The 17,564-nt window shown below is 43.7% G+C and overlaps 6 non-coding genes across 6 annotated transcripts; all 6 read right to left on the reverse strand.

Moving 5' to 3' along the window:
* Positions 1 to 16,342: 16,342 nt before the first annotated feature.
* On the reverse strand, positions 16,343 to 16,415 carry Trnav-aac (transfer RNA valine (anticodon AAC)). The gene has a single exon. It is a non-coding gene; the product is annotated as a tRNA-Val (tRNA).
* Positions 16,416 to 16,649: 234 nt separating this feature from the next.
* On the reverse strand, positions 16,650 to 16,722 carry Trnav-cac (transfer RNA valine (anticodon CAC)). Its single transcript has one exon. It is a non-coding gene; the product is annotated as a tRNA-Val (tRNA).
* A 78-nt stretch (positions 16,723 to 16,800) lies between these two features.
* Positions 16,801 to 16,873, reverse strand: Trnav-aac (transfer RNA valine (anticodon AAC)). The gene has a single exon. It is a non-coding gene; the product is annotated as a tRNA-Val (tRNA).
* A 234-nt stretch (positions 16,874 to 17,107) lies between these two features.
* Positions 17,108 to 17,180, reverse strand: Trnav-cac (transfer RNA valine (anticodon CAC)). The gene has a single exon. It is a non-coding gene; the product is annotated as a tRNA-Val (tRNA).
* Positions 17,181 to 17,259: 79 nt separating this feature from the next.
* Trnav-cac (transfer RNA valine (anticodon CAC)) lies at positions 17,260 to 17,332 on the reverse strand. Its single transcript has one exon. It is a non-coding gene; the product is annotated as a tRNA-Val (tRNA).
* A 79-nt stretch (positions 17,333 to 17,411) lies between these two features.
* On the reverse strand, positions 17,412 to 17,484 carry Trnav-aac (transfer RNA valine (anticodon AAC)). Its single transcript has one exon. It is a non-coding gene; the product is annotated as a tRNA-Val (tRNA).
* Between the last annotated feature and the right edge of the window lie 80 nt (positions 17,485 to 17,564).

Genomic DNA, 17,564 nt, shown 5'->3' on the forward strand with positions numbered 1-17,564 from the left:
GGAACCGGCAAAAGGTTAACACCGTGACTGCCTACCAACACACCGGCGTCGAAAAGGACTGAGACCGAACGAACCGATACCGATCATCCGCGTGGTTTGCTTGTCGACACTCGAGCCGACGGTACGAGAGTCCCAGATCATCACCCACCGGGACAGGACACGGATGGGTACTCGGCCTCTCGACCCTTCCGATGGGTCCCTCGTCCCCGCAGCCGACCCCGAAGCTTAGGGCACAGAATGAATGATCGCTTTGGATGATAGTTAATGTATCGGCCACTATTAACATTGCAACCTTCCCAGACGGCTGTTGGTGTTCGCATTAATCGCGCCGGTCCCGACACCGGTTGACCCCAGGATTCAGGTCTCGCCAGTGTTATGCCGGCGCGCGCGATTCCCCGTGAGACTTTGCATCTCTTTGATGGGGTCGGTTGAGCACTTGCCAACCTGAAACATGTAACATTTTTAGATGCAGTCGGCATGCTTTACTTGTCGACAAACTTAAGCTTAGCTGGCTGAAGGTAACCAAGTCATATAAAAAGCGATTCAAGCAAGAGATGTAAGATAAAATATAAAGAATTTTTAAAGACCTAGAATTATATTGCATCAAAGCAATCCCATAAAACTCCAATACAATTTTTGCGATTTAAATAAAACATTTTTTCAAGCTTTTGCAAAGGCGCATCGTAGAGTAAACAAACTAACCAGCTGCTTAGGGACTCAAATTTTTAAAGGAACCGTCCTTTTGGTCCATATTTATTAAAATTGGTATGTTGAAATAATTTTTATTATTTTACAACAACGTTACTTATTTTATCTCAGTCTGTGAATTTACTTTTGCAAGAAAGTAAATGACGAATATGAAAATGCGCGAATGATCGATCTTATCTGAATTGTGTTCTGATGCATAAAAGGTGGAGTGGTTTTTGGATGAAAATAAATATGAGATTGATGCACTAACGTAAATTAATAGATTAGTATAAAGAGATAAAATTGGATAAGCAAAAAAAATGTCCTACCCATTTCCAAATATAGCCATTTTTTTAAATAGTACTCTTACTTTTTTCTTTTTAAAACAATTGTATTGTAATTGTAAATTGTAAATTTAAAATCAGCTAAAAATATATTAAATTAAAAAATTACAACATAAACTATTTGTGAGTTTTGCTCATAGAAAATGATATTCGTGAAAAATTAAACTTGGAACGCTATAGATGATTCCTCAAGAAATAAGGCTTTGCAAATCAGGCAAAACTAAAAAATATACTATAACATCACTCAAATATATCGCACAAATATAACCTAAATTGAAATTTTATAAATTTTGAAATAAAAAACTGCATGGAAAATGTTTTACATGTTTTTGGGGCCTTTAACATATAGCTCCTTAGTGCCCCTAGAACGCTTCATCCGCCTCTAAGCTTACGTTAGGAGCCTTTAAGCTAAACTTCTTATTAAAATATACAACACTCAAAAGTGAAACAGAAAAACCATCCTATCCATGCCGGCAAATATTCAGCAATGGTATAGACAACATGTCAACCATGCGAACGCGAACCAACGCGCGTCTGGCCCTGACACGCTCTCCACTAAGTGCACTGGATTTCAACCGGGGATGTCAGTGGGTCACCGGTGGAGCTCTGGCTCCGACTTTGTGGCTTATTAAAATAGCATCTTGTCCAGATCGATTGACGAGCGCCACCGACCTCTCACTCGAGACAGAAAATCCACACACCATCGAGTGGAGAAATGGGACTCGTAAACTTTGTCCCCCGCGGTACAAAATGAGTGCTTGCACACAATTTCCACCCGTTTCACTGACTGTTTTACCCACCCTACCCTACAAACTGCTGCTTGCACACAACCGCTAGCTACTCTTCACCCACCGCCTTCCTGCTTCACCCCCTATGGGGTCCATGGTTCAAATATCTCTCACTCTCCTCGAAACCTAACTACATTTGCCACAGTAGGAAGGTTTGATTTACATCTGGTCAAAGTTTTATTCCGGATATTTTTCTACAATGTTACTGCCGATTTTTAGTGCGATTGATTAATATATACAACCGGACGCACTTACAAATAAATAGTATCCAATCAAACATATTTTTTTATGGTTTATTTCTTCGCAAACACGTTTTTTGCTCACCAATTAGATTTATTTTTGACCATCGTATTTTTCCATAGTAGCCGTCAGCATTCCTGCTGTCTAAAGACAAATCAGTGTAGTGATGGGACAGCTCCAGAAAAGAACGACATCTTCGCATCCGATCCAGCAAAGGAGCGAGTCCTTTCGTAGATAAAAAAATATGGTATTATCACACCATAATCTTTATTCATTTATTCATTATTTTATGCTACTGATTAAGTCACGGACAAAACGAATATTAGAATTATATTCGCTGCTCGATCAAATACTGCTTTTTATAGTTGACTCGTGCGTCGAAAAGATAACTTGATTGCTCAGGCAAGTACGCAGTAAAGCCTGAAATTGGCAAGTGGTTAATGCTAGTCTACCTGTTCCGTGTGAGCAAGGAGCTGGTATTCAGGTGGCTATATGATTTCACAGCTTATGTAATTACAAGCTTTCAAACAATTTGTTACCGGTAAATGATTGCTCCGGAGCGAACAGCTTTCGTCAAATTGTCTGCATGCCAGTCATTTGCCACTTACCAACGAGTGGGTCAATCTTTAAGCACAATGAATCTTCATAATGCAATATGAGGAGCCAATAAAACTTAATTTACGGTTGGAATGAAAAATTTCTTATATGGAGCAAATGAATACATACGATCCAGCTCCAACGTTCCAACTCTAGTTCAGTGTTGATAGCTGCCAGCAGCACTTGGCGTGCGTCGTGTGCAGTAAAAATATAAGTGTGAAAAATAGTTGTGTTTTCAATCTAACCAAGCTCGTTAATAGATAAGATTGGTTAATAAAGTGTTTGCTTTCATTTAAACATGTAAAGCAGATGAAAATCGATCGTGCTTCAGTATTGTCAACGCTCTTCCACTTGATGCTGGCAATGGAAAGAAGATAAGTATTCCATCTTTATATTGTGCATAATTGTACATAATAAGTGATATAGTCTTTCTTCTTTTGCAGGTTTTGCCAGAAGTAGACCTAGGAGTAGTGCCAGTGAAGTGTAAAAAGAGAAATTAAATTAATAAAACGGTAGCATAACCTAAAGGTAAATTCCAAAATAGTTGTTGTTTACATTTTCGGATGACATTTCCCTCGTGGGCATTGAGAGTCCCGGAGGGTATGGGGAAAAATGTGGGAAGGGAGAAACGAGGAGGGGTAACCCATAAAAGAAGGAGAGTGAGTTCTTTCCTCTCATTTTTCGAATTACTGAACGCCATATATCAAAAAGACTCCTATTGCTTGGCGTTCAGTAATTCAAGCATATGGCGTTCAGTAATTCTAATGTATGGCGTTCAGTGATTGCATACAAGTTTTTGTACACCGGGGTCGCCAAATCCAACGGCGCGACCACGGTACGTTCCACGATTGCAACACTCTGCTCCATAAAACCGAAACCCCGAAGGCCTACACGATGGTTCCAGCATCCCACCCCCTTCGGAAAATACATATACACACCTTGTATATATACACACTCTACTCATTCTCTTCCTAGACACGCTTAATCGGGGCAGGTAAACCTGTTATCCGAACATTCGCGTGGTACGAACGAAAATAGTAGATTGCTGCACTTTGCACCGGTTTAGTACGGCATCCAGCCACCGCTGGGAGCCGCTCGGACTGGGTCTGCGCAGCACAGTTTAATAATCCTCCAGTTGCAGCGTTGCTTCGTGAAGCTCGGGTGGGTGATTTTCGTTGTAATTATCAAACGGGTAATGCCATATTTTTATGTAATCATAAATGTATCGCTCCTGTCAATTAGTAAGGTGATTTTAGCCACTCCTAATAGGTAAGCTGCTGACAACAGGCTTGGGTAGGGAGAATATGGAGAACTTTTGCAGCTCGGGCAAAGGATTGTAGACGCATCTTATGCCTTTGAACCAAGTGTTGTGAGTTTATAATTGGATACATAATTGGATCTGAAAAGTGGATGTATTTTTTTACATTTAGGCAAGGTGTAAGATAGTTCAGTTTGTGTTTTAGTACATTTTACAATAGAAGAAGAATAATTTTCACCTACAATTGATAAATTGAACACATTTACGCAACAATATGCAACCACACGACATTTCGAATCAACTTCTAGTGAAGAAAAATGATGTAATAGATAGTATTCATTTTCATCGCAACTCCAATCGCCATCGCAGAATCGCACCATTCATCTCCTCAATCAATCAATCAAAACTTGTGCCATATTTACCCGCCACCCACTGTGCCTACACCCACCCCTGGTGCCTATATATTCCATACAGGTTGTCAAATCCAATCAATCTGTCTTTTCTCTCCATCGGACCGACATCTTATCACGTCGCGCGAATCACATGGCTGAGCTTCCGAAGTTGACACACAGCTCATCAGGATTGTGCATGTGGCATAAAATACAGATATCAACCCGCTGGAAGAGCTGCAGTGTCTCTTAATCACTCTTGAACCACCTCCGATGCCAATGAACGCTGGCACTTCAAATGCTTTTTCCCTCTTCACCATCGCATTTCGCATGACTTTATTTCGTTTTCTTCTGCTCCGCCTCCGTTTCTACGCTTCCTAACGTTGACATTTCACTTGACGCGCGCATCGTCGCGAGTGTGGCGCGAATCACCGAGTTGTCATCGCTTCACTTCATCACCCGGAGTTGAGTCGCGCCGGCCAGACGCTGTCGCCGGTCGGCGTAACTTATGGAAGTGCATCGCCAACAACATTGTTGCTGAGTTGCATTCATGAGCGCTGACATTAGTCAAGTGACGCGAATCTCTGCCATATGGTTGTGGGTTCATATGCGACCGATCATTATTGTTTGCCATTGTTTTATATTCATCCTAGCACGCTGATCGTTTTGTAACCAGAGCATAAGGTAAAAGGATTTAAAAATAAAATTGTTTTCCAGTCGTGCTTTACATAATAGGAAGAGGTCCATTAAAAGGCAAATTCCTTGTTCAGTTAGGCTCCAAATAAAATGTTAAGAATTGTCGTCTTTTCATTTAAATGTTCCAGCAAAAGCATTACTATGTGTGTTTTATTTATCTTCAGTGCGATATTTTTGTATTAAATGCAATCACAAACAAATACTCTATATAGTATATAGGACATTACCTCAATTTGGGCACAATTACATACAGCATTCAAATAAATGTCAAAACGAATTCGTGACACCAACCTCTCCAAATGACTTTGTACACCAACGAGCACATTAACATTCGAAACAATGTAAATTGGCCTATGCGAGGGACATTTTTCCTCACCGAGGGAAGCAACAATTAGTTTGTCCAAACCTACAGCGGGTTTTCTCAGGTGCAGCAGCACGGTTGCTCGACACGGTCCATACGCCAGCGAATGTGTCCTTCCGCGAATCCACACCACCAACCTGCTCCGATGTAGATTGAACCGTGAACAACCGACCCGATTGATCCCCGAGTTGCCCGTGCCCAAAAACCAAACGAACATTACGGTGTCCATTACGGTACACCGAGTGCGGTCTAAGGCAGCGCTGCACTCTCGTGAATTATGCGCACGCCATTACACGAACAATTCCGTACAAATTGCCTCGATCACCGACGAGCAACCGTCGTCTCATTGACCCCTCTGGTCGGTTTGGCCGGCATTTCGTGTGCCATGCCGTGCAGTCACCGGTCGACTCTTATGTTAGTCCTGTTTTATTGCACTGAAATGCCATACCGAACAGAAGGAATCAATTACCGACGTTTATGTTGAGGGGTACAACTTGCATCAGTACTTCGAGTGAAGAGTTTACCCCGGGGCGATCATCCCTCACGACGAGCGTGATACAAGTGACACCTTGCTTAATTTTAATTACATTTTTTCGACCCGCATACGCTAGGAAAGATTCGCATTTAATGGTATTTAACCCAAAACCCCGGCCAGAGACCGGCTGAAAACATCCACGCGCCTTGCGGAGCCGATAGCCAGCATGAATTCCGCAAACAACTTCAGGTAACTGGACCCGTTTTGCACCCAGCGACCCTCGGACGACTAGGAAAGCAATCCACCGTGGCAGTAATTGCCACGATTTTAGCATATTACTTCGACTAATTTATTTAAACGCTCCTCCAACCTTTAATCACTCCAAAACGGCGAACACATCTTTCGAAGGTTTCGCAGATTTTTGCCCTCCTCCGGACGGCCGGCGTGGGTATGTTTATCTTGTCCGTGGGCAGAATTTGTCAACTTCAAGCGCTGAAGATTTGTGGACTGGCAGAATGACTTACTGCGGTCAGCCTTCGCGCATTCATCAAAAGTGTGCTACTTCGGCTAGGCAGCTTTCATCCCGCGCCGCCGCCAACTCGTCGCTGCGTGCACTTTCCCGCCTCTTTCCCGAGTGCAGCCTCAGCGCATAGGCTGCATCTAACCCGACGATTTGGTGTACCGAGAGGCTTCCCCTCGGCCTCTTCCATTCGCGCCGACACCCGGGGAGGAATGAGAAGATTTATGGCATTTCGAAACTGCGCTTTCGTACTGCAACTGGCAAAACGGTTTCGGCGAATCGTGCATGCGAGCCGATTTGCATGTACGGCCGCATGATCGTGCACGGAACCGCACTTCGGTTGGCACTGGCATTGCTCTCTTTTGCTGCACCCGGTTTAAAGCTTGTGCATCAACAAGGATGCAAACATGTAAAGCAAGTGAGCAACTCAAGTCAAACCGTTTGTAGCCACGCTGCCAACTAACTGGTTGCCCATCCCACTCTTTTGGCGAAATATTTCGGGCTCCGCGAGGGTTGGCATCTAGTTTTATTTCGCTCCTAAAACGGTGTACGAGTGGGGAACGGTTTAGACCCTGCTGCCCTGGAGGAGGCTGTAAAACAAAAGACTCTACCGTTTGTTTTTCACTTCTATTTCCAAGCGACGAACCCTGCCTACAAAAACAAGCAAATGTCAAAATTATGCTTTGCATCTCAAATTCTTCGACGTTTAGTAATATTTGATTTTCGTTTAACACACGAAAAATTCTTTAATTTTTAATGAGTCGTTGATATCTAAAAACATAATATCAATGATTACGGTATTTCGATTCTTACAGCGGTTTACAAGTTGGGAACGGTTTACACTCTGCTGGAGGAGGCTGTAAAACAAAAGACTCTACCGTTTGGTTTTAGGTTCTATTTCTAAGCGACGAACCCTGTTTATAAATACAAGCAAATGTCATTATTCTTGCTTTGAATTTCAAATTCCTCGACATTTAGAAATATTTATTTTTAATCAAGCAAAATAGGAATTAATGCGTCCCCGATATCTAAAAATACTATGTCAACACATTTTTTATCTATTGTTTGAACTATCTAACAAAACAAACTCGAACCAAACCCCGCTAAAACCAACCAAAACTTGCCCGCGGCAAAATGGTAGCCTCCGAATGGGAGTACACGATAATAAATCTCCCCGACACGAAACAATAACCCCATCGGGTAAATGTTCCACCCCGGCATTTGCCGCGCCTCCCCGTTAGTCGTTCACCGGTTCAAGGTTCGCGTTGACATAATTACTTTGCCGGTACGAGCAAATCGCTTCATCGAATGACTTGTACCTTTCGGGGACCGTAAGATCTGCCGTAATTTAAAGCTACAAGTACTAGCGGAAAATGGCTGCCCTCCCGCAACCCCATCGCAACGGTTCGGGCTCGGAGGAGCGTCTCCTCGGAGTGGACTGAGCGACGTTCAGCACAGCGTTCCCCGCTGGGTCGCCAGTAAGCGCGCTCGCAATAATCATAATCGTGACTGCATTACGATTTTGATTATTAATCATCAACCGCTGAAAACAAGGCTACGTGAGATTCGGGTAGGATCTTTGTGACCCGGTACCAAAAGACCATCATCGGCACCATTACCAACACCGCAACGTGCGATTCACAGTGTGGCATTTATGTATTAGAGTGGAGAAAAAGAAAAGAAAACAACCACATGATGACAAGCCTGAAAACATTTCCATCACAGATACAACAGTATTTTTCCTTCCGAAGTTCGTATGTTCTATGCTACCCTTTCCGTGGCGGTTGGATCAGTTTTTCAACCCCCAGCGGACGCCGGAAACGAAGGAAATGGTGTAATTAGATAGAACCAGTATCGCTAACCACCTCAAATGGCAAGCAAACTGTGGTTCGCTCATTTGTATCCTTGAACCGAGTGAACGATTTCTTGTGGCAAATCTAGATCAGTAATAATAATCTGTTGCATGGTGCAACTTCTTTGTATGCCTTTAATTTTACTAGCATTTTGATTATTATTTTCCACATTGCCTAAGAACTAATATGATATATCGAAAAACAAATCATCGAACGCAGAAAAATAGTACTTAATAGCTTCGAACATCTTAGTTTTCACTGCGCCGTTTGAAAGGTTTCTCTCGCGTATTGGGAAACCACCGATCATTCCACCGATCAATCTACGAGCGTGATCGAGCAAACAGTTTGACAGTCGTGACGGCTCTTGAGTTCGATCAGTTGTCATCAATTCTCGACAGCAGAGCGTTCGTAACGGCTTCGGTATGTTCTGCTTTCCTCCCGCAGTATTTTGAGTAATTCAAACTACCCAACTATAAGCTAGCTCCTAGAATGAAGTCATTTGGTGGCTTGTTTGTAGAAATAAAATCGAGAGACCAAACGAAAAGCAAACGGAGGCGCATACAAGGAAAAACTACACATCAACAAACCGACAGGGTAGCAAAATTTATCGATTTATTCATACCGACCGACAAACCGACTCGATGCACCGCAACATCATTTGCATCTCATCGAATGCAACGACATGGTATACGATCCCCTGGTTTCACTAACGATGCTGCTCAGGTGCAGAAACAATCGATACATAACATTCGAAATTGGCAAGGGAGCAAAAATCTCTTTGCAACGCGCATGGAAACATTATTTTCCCACAACCAGCTTAAAGAGCTTAGGGTAGTAAGTAAGCAATCAAAGTGAAATACGGGACAAAGCAGATCGAAACATGAATTAGCATAAAGGAGTACGGTAGTCGTCTCTGCGGATGGCATGGGGTAGAACAATGTTTTTTCTTCATGGCTTAAGCATTAAATTTGAACTGCTGCACTCGGAATGTGAAGGACTCAATGATCCAGGTTTACACGTTTGAATACTATATCATTTTTGATGTCTTAGGCTTCCTATTTTAACGATATTTTTACTTCTATTGAACGTGAAATCATCAAGCATAATTTTACAAAATCGATAAGGTAATTTAAAATAAACTGTACCAATTTAATACCTCTAATATATTTTTAAATAGTTTCGGAGAAGCTTGCCTTTTGCATCATTTCGCTCTCGGGGACCAGCGACACTTCAACGCGCAACATCTAACGACTAGAACCGACACGCGCTGATTGATGTTTATTATAAGATTTTTTATCTGCCCACCGTTCGAGTTCGATGGTCACGTCCCGTTTGCCATCGACCAGCATCATCGAACGACGGAGCCCTGGGGTTTTCGTTCGGCCCAAAGGGATGCCTCATTACGCAACGGACACGCGCAACGGCTAACAAGGTCCGTGCGCAAACGGCTTCGAGGGGAGTTGAAAACCATCTGAAAACGGGCTGAAGAAGGCGCGAAGGGGGAGGAAATACATAAACACGCATTTGCTGGTATAATCACCACCACTACCCCGACAAACGGAGGACGCCCGGCGGAGAGATCCGAGGAATCCGAGCCACGGAATAAGGGTCCACGATCGGTTTGGGCACGCCGCACGTCGGTTCCCATGCCCGTGAACGACTAACCTTGGCCAGGTGGCGTCTTTTATGGCAGGGGGCATGGGGCAGGCAGGCGCTCTTGAACCGTTGTCGAGCATGATTAGATTTTTTTATCGTCCGTTCTAGTGTCATACGAAACGATGTGTGGCGATGTGTCACTGAAACTGACACCGTGGCCACCCGAGCGGTATGTCGAACAAATGTTGGTTTTCTTTGGGCAACCGAAGACATTCATTGGAAGTATTCAAACTAACAAGGAAATTTTTTGCATTAACACATCATAAAACGGATCCGCTACCCTAGGGCTTGATGTGTTTTTAACTCAATAATTGTCCGTATAAAGTGTCTAATTACTTCATTTCAATGCATCTTATTCTCGTCTATCGACTCTTTCCTACGCGAAACGCGACTAAGACCCCCACGAGACATCGAACCATTAGCGTGGGTCTCCTGTGTACAAAAAGGTTGTGGGAAACTCGCACCCAGAACCGAGGCTCTCTTTGTAACCCTCCCCCTCTGCGTGGTTCTTCCCCGACAAAGGGGTTGGCGTTGGAACTGCCTTTGCCTGGTGAAAATCGTGACTCATATTCACCTGCACCAGAGATGATGCTTGATCGTGCACCTCCGGCCATTTCGAGCCGATGATCGTCGGGGCAAAACCATGCGAACCTCCGCTGCACCGTTTTGCAACACGAGAACCACTGAACATGTTCCCGTGAGTTATGCAATCGGTCAATGCAGTTCATAAACATCGGCATTGCGTTTATTACCTGACCTTACCAAAAGGCTTGTCAGCTAGTTATTTATTTTCTAAGGTTACATGGAATGCTTAGTTATGCCATCATATTTAGAATGAATTGAGTATTATAAGGATGGTTTTACTAAATAGCATTTAATCCTACAAGTTTTCACGAACGCAACTTGTCGAAAAGATCCAACATGCTAGTTCTAAATAATTTAAACAAGATATTTATTATAAAATATCTTGAGAAACAGTCATACACAACGTTTCATAAACATTCCGGCAACGGAATCTGTCCGCGAAAAGCGAGCTGGGTGCAGCGGTGTTCAGCAAATTACTCAACCATGCCTCTGAACATTTGATAATTGATGCGGCGACGTTAGGCGTTCCGATTCCACCCCCTGCTTTGATTTTTCTCGTCGTAGCGAACCCAAGCAGCACCACAAGAGCAGCAGCGTCAGATCTTGATTCTAATTATTGCAAATGATCGGAAAATAATAACTCACGGTACGAAACACGCCATCCAATCAATGATAGACACCGTCAGACAGACGCGAGATGTCGCAATGTCGCCGGCAAGAGACGCGCACTCCAAACGCGCCAGCATGCGTCAAACGGAATGCTAGGCTGGATGTTGGGATGTCTTTTTGGTCGAGCGATGCACGACCTCGACCACCGACGGGCGGGCGGACTTCGAATGACCAAGAGACCGTATGCGCAAGAGTCCCTCGGGCAGGATGATCTATAATTTTCCAGTTTATGACAATTCGAACACTCACCGGGTGGGCGTGAATTCCTAGTCCATTCTGTTTACTATTACCAAGCCTGTGCGAGAACAGATGAACGTTAAAAATAAATTCATGAAATCGTCCATTTGCCTCCGGACAGTTCACTATGGGACGAAGTCAATCTACTGTTGGCAGAAAGTTTGGTTGTTTTTATCGATTCCTATTATTTGCAAATCGAAATCATTTGTAAAAAAGTTGGAGGTTTTTTGTTACTGTTACCTTTTTATTATTCTTTAATTTTGATCGATTGCCATCATGGCGTTTCATAAATTAACAAGTTTTTAAAAAATACATTACTGATCAATAAGAATGTTTTATATTTTTACACAATAATGATCCTTTTTAATTTACTTTTGTATCGAATCAGGAAATTTCTCGAAATGTTTCCTCGTTGTAAAAGCACTTTCCATTCCATGAACGCAAAAGAACGAGCCTGGAGTCTAGAAGGAAAACAATGCGAATCGACTGCCGTGTTTGATTTTACGTTCCGCAAAGGTCCCCGCTTCGGTGGCTCCAGACGGTCCAGCGTGGCAAGCGTGCCGGAGGGCACCAGAGCAGGGGATGGCGGGGGGGGGGGAGGGAAAAAGGGCCCGCAGTATGAGGCCGCGTGTGACAGTGTCACGCGGGCGGACATTGCATAATCCGCATCCGAGCGCACGCGATGAGCGATCGATTGAAGGGGAACCAGCGAACGGCGTTGGGTGCCGTCGTATAAATATACTACATCGTATACGTCGTGCGAGAGCCGGTGAACGCACGCGGCGGGGTCGAACTTTAACGAACGAAACTGCGGGGAAAATGGGTCAGGTTTCCCACCGCGTGTGCTTGTCCGTGCCGGAGTCGGTCAGTGGAGCAGCAGTGGAGTGTCACAAAGTCGCGTTCTCTCCCGCTATCGGTCCGATCCGATCCGAGGCAGAAAGCAAATGAAAAACTCACCCAACGATCACAATCGCAACGGCGAGGACTGGGGGTAGCGGTGGTGATCTGCTTCTAGACAGCCGTCAAACGGCTTGGCCTGTCTCACGCGGGTTCGCCAGACAGCCCGTCCGGTGAAGCCATCTCGTTGCGGTCGGTCAACCGTCTACCCGGTTTCGGTTGCAACGAAAGTGCACCACTGACATCATGCGATTGGGAAAAATCAGGTTAATGAATCGGTAAATGGAAATCATATGATCCGAGGCAGCCAGCGAACGATTGGAGCGAGAGAGCAACGAATCGTCTCGGAACAGCAGTACTTAAATGGAACATTGCACTGTCGGAATCCATTTTTTCTTACTTCGCACTGTGCACTCACACGATGCACACCGATCCTCGTGCGTCTTTAAGCGACGCAGCATTTCTTTCGCTCCGCACATTCAGCCTTTTTGCCAGCGGAAAAGCATCACCCGGGCGGCTTCCGAGCCAAGACACTTAAAAGGTATCGACTAATGACCATTAGGCGAGATGGAAACGAGAGCAATCGGAGCGCGATCGGGGGCCGGGGTTGCATCTACCCAAACGCTACCACCTCTGTCCGCTCCAACGTTCATCATAATCATCATCAAAAACGTACCGCCCTGCGAGATTCCGATGGCCTTCTGTTGGCGAACCGCGAGCCACTGGGTCTGCATCGAAATCTGCTACAAAATTGCAACCCACGCCGAGGCGAAGAATAAGATAGTGGGATGGGACATAATTTTTCATCGCGTTGTTGTGGCTTAGGTATTTATCGTGCTGACAGTGTGTATCATTAATCAGCCCTAGTGTGATAGTGCTGTGAAGATCATCACGTTTTTGTTGAATAGGACCTGGTGTGGCAATTAAATCAGTTCGTTTTTTTCCAACGAAGAAAACTTCAAAATATGTTTGTTCAAATTGGTGTCTGTTTAATTCTTAACAACTATATTTCCGGAAAACTTTGAATTCCTATTCCATAAAATGTTATTCTGACGACTCCCAGTATAGAAAAAGACAGAAGCAGCAATAGCGATTTCTATTCAATTGTTTCTCTTCCGACATCGCCCATTTCCCGTGGTGCCCATTTGGCGATCTTCTAGTTCTTCTAATTGAGCTTCTTTGGATTTTAGAGATTTTTTTACTAACATGAATTAATCATCACATTAATTTACATTATAAAAAACGAAATCCTCAATTACCATACCTTAATTTTCAAATTTGAGTAAATTTTTCAAGCATTTTATTTTGAGTAAATTTTTCAATTGTTGTAATTACACTTTGTTTCCAAGATAATAATGTTTTAATGTTATGTTAATTAATGATAATATCTTCTTCTTCTTCTTCTTGGCGTAAACGACCTCTTGGTCATGCCTGCCCGTTAAGGGCTTACGAGACTTGTTTCCCTGTTGTACGTACGTGGATAGTCAGTCCTCTCGTACAGGGGAGGGTCCGGTCTCGGTTGGGATTCGAACCCACGCCGTCGAGGTGGTGAGCCTCGGCGCTCATGGGCCGATTTTCTAACCGGCGCTACCGCTCGGCTGTCGCGGACCCCCCGCGATTTATATTGATGATAATATGTGTTGTTTTATTTATTTATTTTTTAAATCTTATTTTATTCTTAAATTTAAAAACTTTTTTTGATTCTCAAGCCTTACAACCAATTATTAAAGAGTGATTTTCTTAAATTCCGACCTGGTATCAGATAGACGGAAAATTTTCAAACGAAGTCATTTACATGCATTTATTAACCGAAAGATAACAACGATCGCAGCATCGAACCGATAGGCAAAATGTCTCATGTCCAATGAATTATCTCACCATCGACAGAAGAATCTGACGCTCGCCGTCCCGTTGCCCTCTGCCGACAGAAACATGCCGAAGCTCATTGCTAAGATTCCACACGGTGTCGATGGTGACTCTAAACAACCGATCGGCCCACCACAGCACCGGCCAAAACGGTGACCCATGTGCTGTAGTGAAATTACATAACCACCCCATCACACGAGCGCGACGCGAAAAACGTGAACAAATAACAACCCGGCACCCATTGCATTCTGAGATTTGCTCCTTGCGCCCGAGCCCACCAGCGGCTTTAGTTCTTCGTGGGCCGGATCGGGTCGGTCGCCAAGCAATGGGGTCTGGGTTTGGTCCCGTTTAATTTTCTTTTCAATTCTTTTTTCACATTTTTCCCCGCGCACAAAAACCGGCTTGGTTTAGTTAGCTAGTTCAGCAACCAGGTTAGTGGTTTAGTTTAACGAATCGTTCGGTTTCGTTGGAGAAGTTTTTCAGTCCAGCGGAGAAGGTGATGGCAACGCACAGTTGTGGACAGCTTTTCTTCGACGGCCCTACGCTCGATTGCGCCCGGAATGTGTCGCCTTGCATGAGCACACTGACCGCGCGAGTGACAGCTTTTACTAATTATAGTAATGGAAAGAAATTGTCCGCCGAGCGGTACCAAAACTTTACCGCACGCCACGCATCGAGAGCGGGTTGCAGATTTTGCTCTAATTAAGTCATAATAAATCAGCCAGCAGTGCGTGAGTCTGCATGCCAACGCATCCAAGTGGAGGTATTTGTCCGACAGTTTACATGTAAATATCGTACCAAATAAAATTATTCAACCATCACGGATTTCCTTAGAACACATTTAGTATGGTTCGCATTTCTTTTCTGTAGTTTTATATTTTTAGCACATATTTTATTAAACAAACCCTTTGGATATATCACAAACAGTCGTTGATCTACTCAGCAAACTTATTTGGAAGCGTGTTGTAAGCAATGGTATTGCGTCCATCTTGTGATGCCTTCGGCAAGCTGGACAGGGAAAAGGAAGGCAAAAACCACTCCGATACTACAAAGATCGAAGCCGAACAGCTATTGAATGGTAGCGGCAGTTGCGAAATAATAATAAGCGACCAGTCAAACACTAATTACTACCTTATTCGTCGGTCGATACGCGATCAGCTTGATTTGCGAATGCCTCCACCGGTGTTGGTGAGAATGCTTCAAACGTCGCGATGCTCTCGGCTATAGATCACTAAATTGTAACGTGCCAAAATGGTCGGCCAGCTAATTCTCGAGCAAACCGGTGGCAATCTTCTACCGTTCGGTTCTGAGGGTCTTTTACAGCTTGCTTAAAACTGTAGCTTATGTTATGTACGGTAATCTTTTGCCGACGTGTTTTCCTATTTGAGTTCTACTTAATCTGATTCGTATGTGCTTGGATGCATTCGATCATTTAAATTAATTAACAAACATGGTGAGATCACATGCAGATGGAAATATCGATTAACATTCCTGCTCAGAGCCGGCTGTCAATTTTGCTACCGTTGGGACCGTTAATTATCGCCTGAATTTCAAATCAGCTGCATAACTCCTGCTCAAATCGTTTACTGCTCGGCATTACTTTCCTAAGGATCTGCCCTTATCTGTTGGGTGGCAGGTCTACCTTTCGTCGCAATCGTCTGATTATCGTTCACTTAATTAGTTTGACAAGCAATGCTATTTACCTAACCGTTTTCCCCAATGAGATGGCATACAACAACCGGCAATTAGATGCGGGTTGAAGCGGGACACCGTGATGGGTGCTTTTTGGAAGAATTTGGAACTGAACCCTTTTTTTAAGTGAGTATACCAAACGAAAACAAACCGCTGATGACTAACCTTTCTTATTTAAATGACCGATCGAGTAAAAAAATTCGTTTACACAAACAAAAACCTCAAAAAACCTTAGCGAGTTGCTTGAATCACTCATAAATAAAAATCCCCATCGTACTTTTTGCATACCCAATATGTTGCTTTTATGCAAGCGATGTTTTATGCTGGCGCTACCACATAAACCGAATGCAAGTTGTACGCTAAAAAGCTGGAAACTGCAAAAGCTTCGTGAGCATACATTTAGGCGACCAACCAAACCATGAATGTACTCTATCCGTTTGCATTCATGTTTAGGCCGTACCTGAACAAAACGTTTACAACCACCACAAAAGATTACACCAGCGAAATACTTTGCTTCATGAAAAAAAACACCTGTTTCCGCCCGGGATCGAACCGGGGGCCTTCCGCGTGTTAGGCGGATGTGATAACCGCTACACCACGGAAACTTCTATTGTTTTGGTTTGTAATCATCTATGTGTCCTTTCAAGTGTCACATCGATCCCCAAAATTAAACCTGTTGGTTTTTGGAAATTCCTAAACCCATACGTTTACTTTCAAGCCCATTGAACTTGTGTGCTTGTTGTCCTTCTTTTTCTATTGTTTAGCAACAACGATCTTCTTTAGGGTGATCATCATGAGGATCATTGTAAAAAATTTCTTGGATGTAAATTGTGTCTATCTGTTTCCGCCCGGGCTCGAACCGGGGACCTTCTGCGTGTGAAGCAGACGTGATAACCGCTACACTACGGAAACGTCTATTGTTTTGGCTCGTTCCAGCCTTTTGCCAAAGCTTCAAACCAGGTCAGTTCTAAAAACGTAGATCAAAACAATTGTTTCCGCCCGGGATCGAACCGGGGGCCTTCCGCGTGTTAGGCGGATGTGATAACCACTACACCACGGAAACTTCTATTGTTTTGGTTTGTAATCATCACTGTGTCCTTTCAAATGTCATATTGATCCCCAAAATTAAACCTGTTGGTTTTTGGAAATTCCAAAACCCATACGTTTACTTTGAAGCCCATTGAAGTTGTGTGCTTGTTGCCCTTCTTTTTCTATTGTTAAGCAACCACGATCTTCTTTGGGGTAATCATCACGAGGATCGTTCTAAAAAATCTCTTGGATGTAAATTGTGTCTATCTGTTTCCGCCCGGGCTCGAACCGGGGACCTTCTGCGTGTGAAGCAGACGTGATAACCGCTACACTACGGAAACGTCTATTGTTTTGCCTCGTTTCAGTCATTTTACCAAAGCTTCAAACCAGATCAGTTCCACAAACGTAGATCAAAACATTTGTTTCCGCCCGGGATCGAACCGGGGGCCTTCTGCGTGTGAAGCAGACGTGATAACCGCTACACTACGGAAACGTCTATTGTTTTGCCTCGTTTCAGTCATTTTACCAAAGCTTCAAACCAGCTCAGTTCCAAACACGTAGATCAAAACATTTGTTTCCGCCCGGGATCGAACCGGGGGCCTTCCGCGTGTTAGGCGGATGTGATAACCACTACACCACGGAAACTTCTATTGTTTTGGTTTGTAATCATCAATGAGTCCTTTCAAATGTCATATTGATCCCAGAAATTAAACTAGATTATCTTT

Source organism: Anopheles ziemanni, chromosome 2 (genome assembly GCF_943734765.1).
Source record: "Anopheles ziemanni chromosome 2, idAnoZiCoDA_A2_x.2, whole genome shotgun sequence".
Taxonomy (NCBI): Eukaryota; Metazoa; Arthropoda; class Insecta; order Diptera; family Culicidae; genus Anopheles; species Anopheles ziemanni.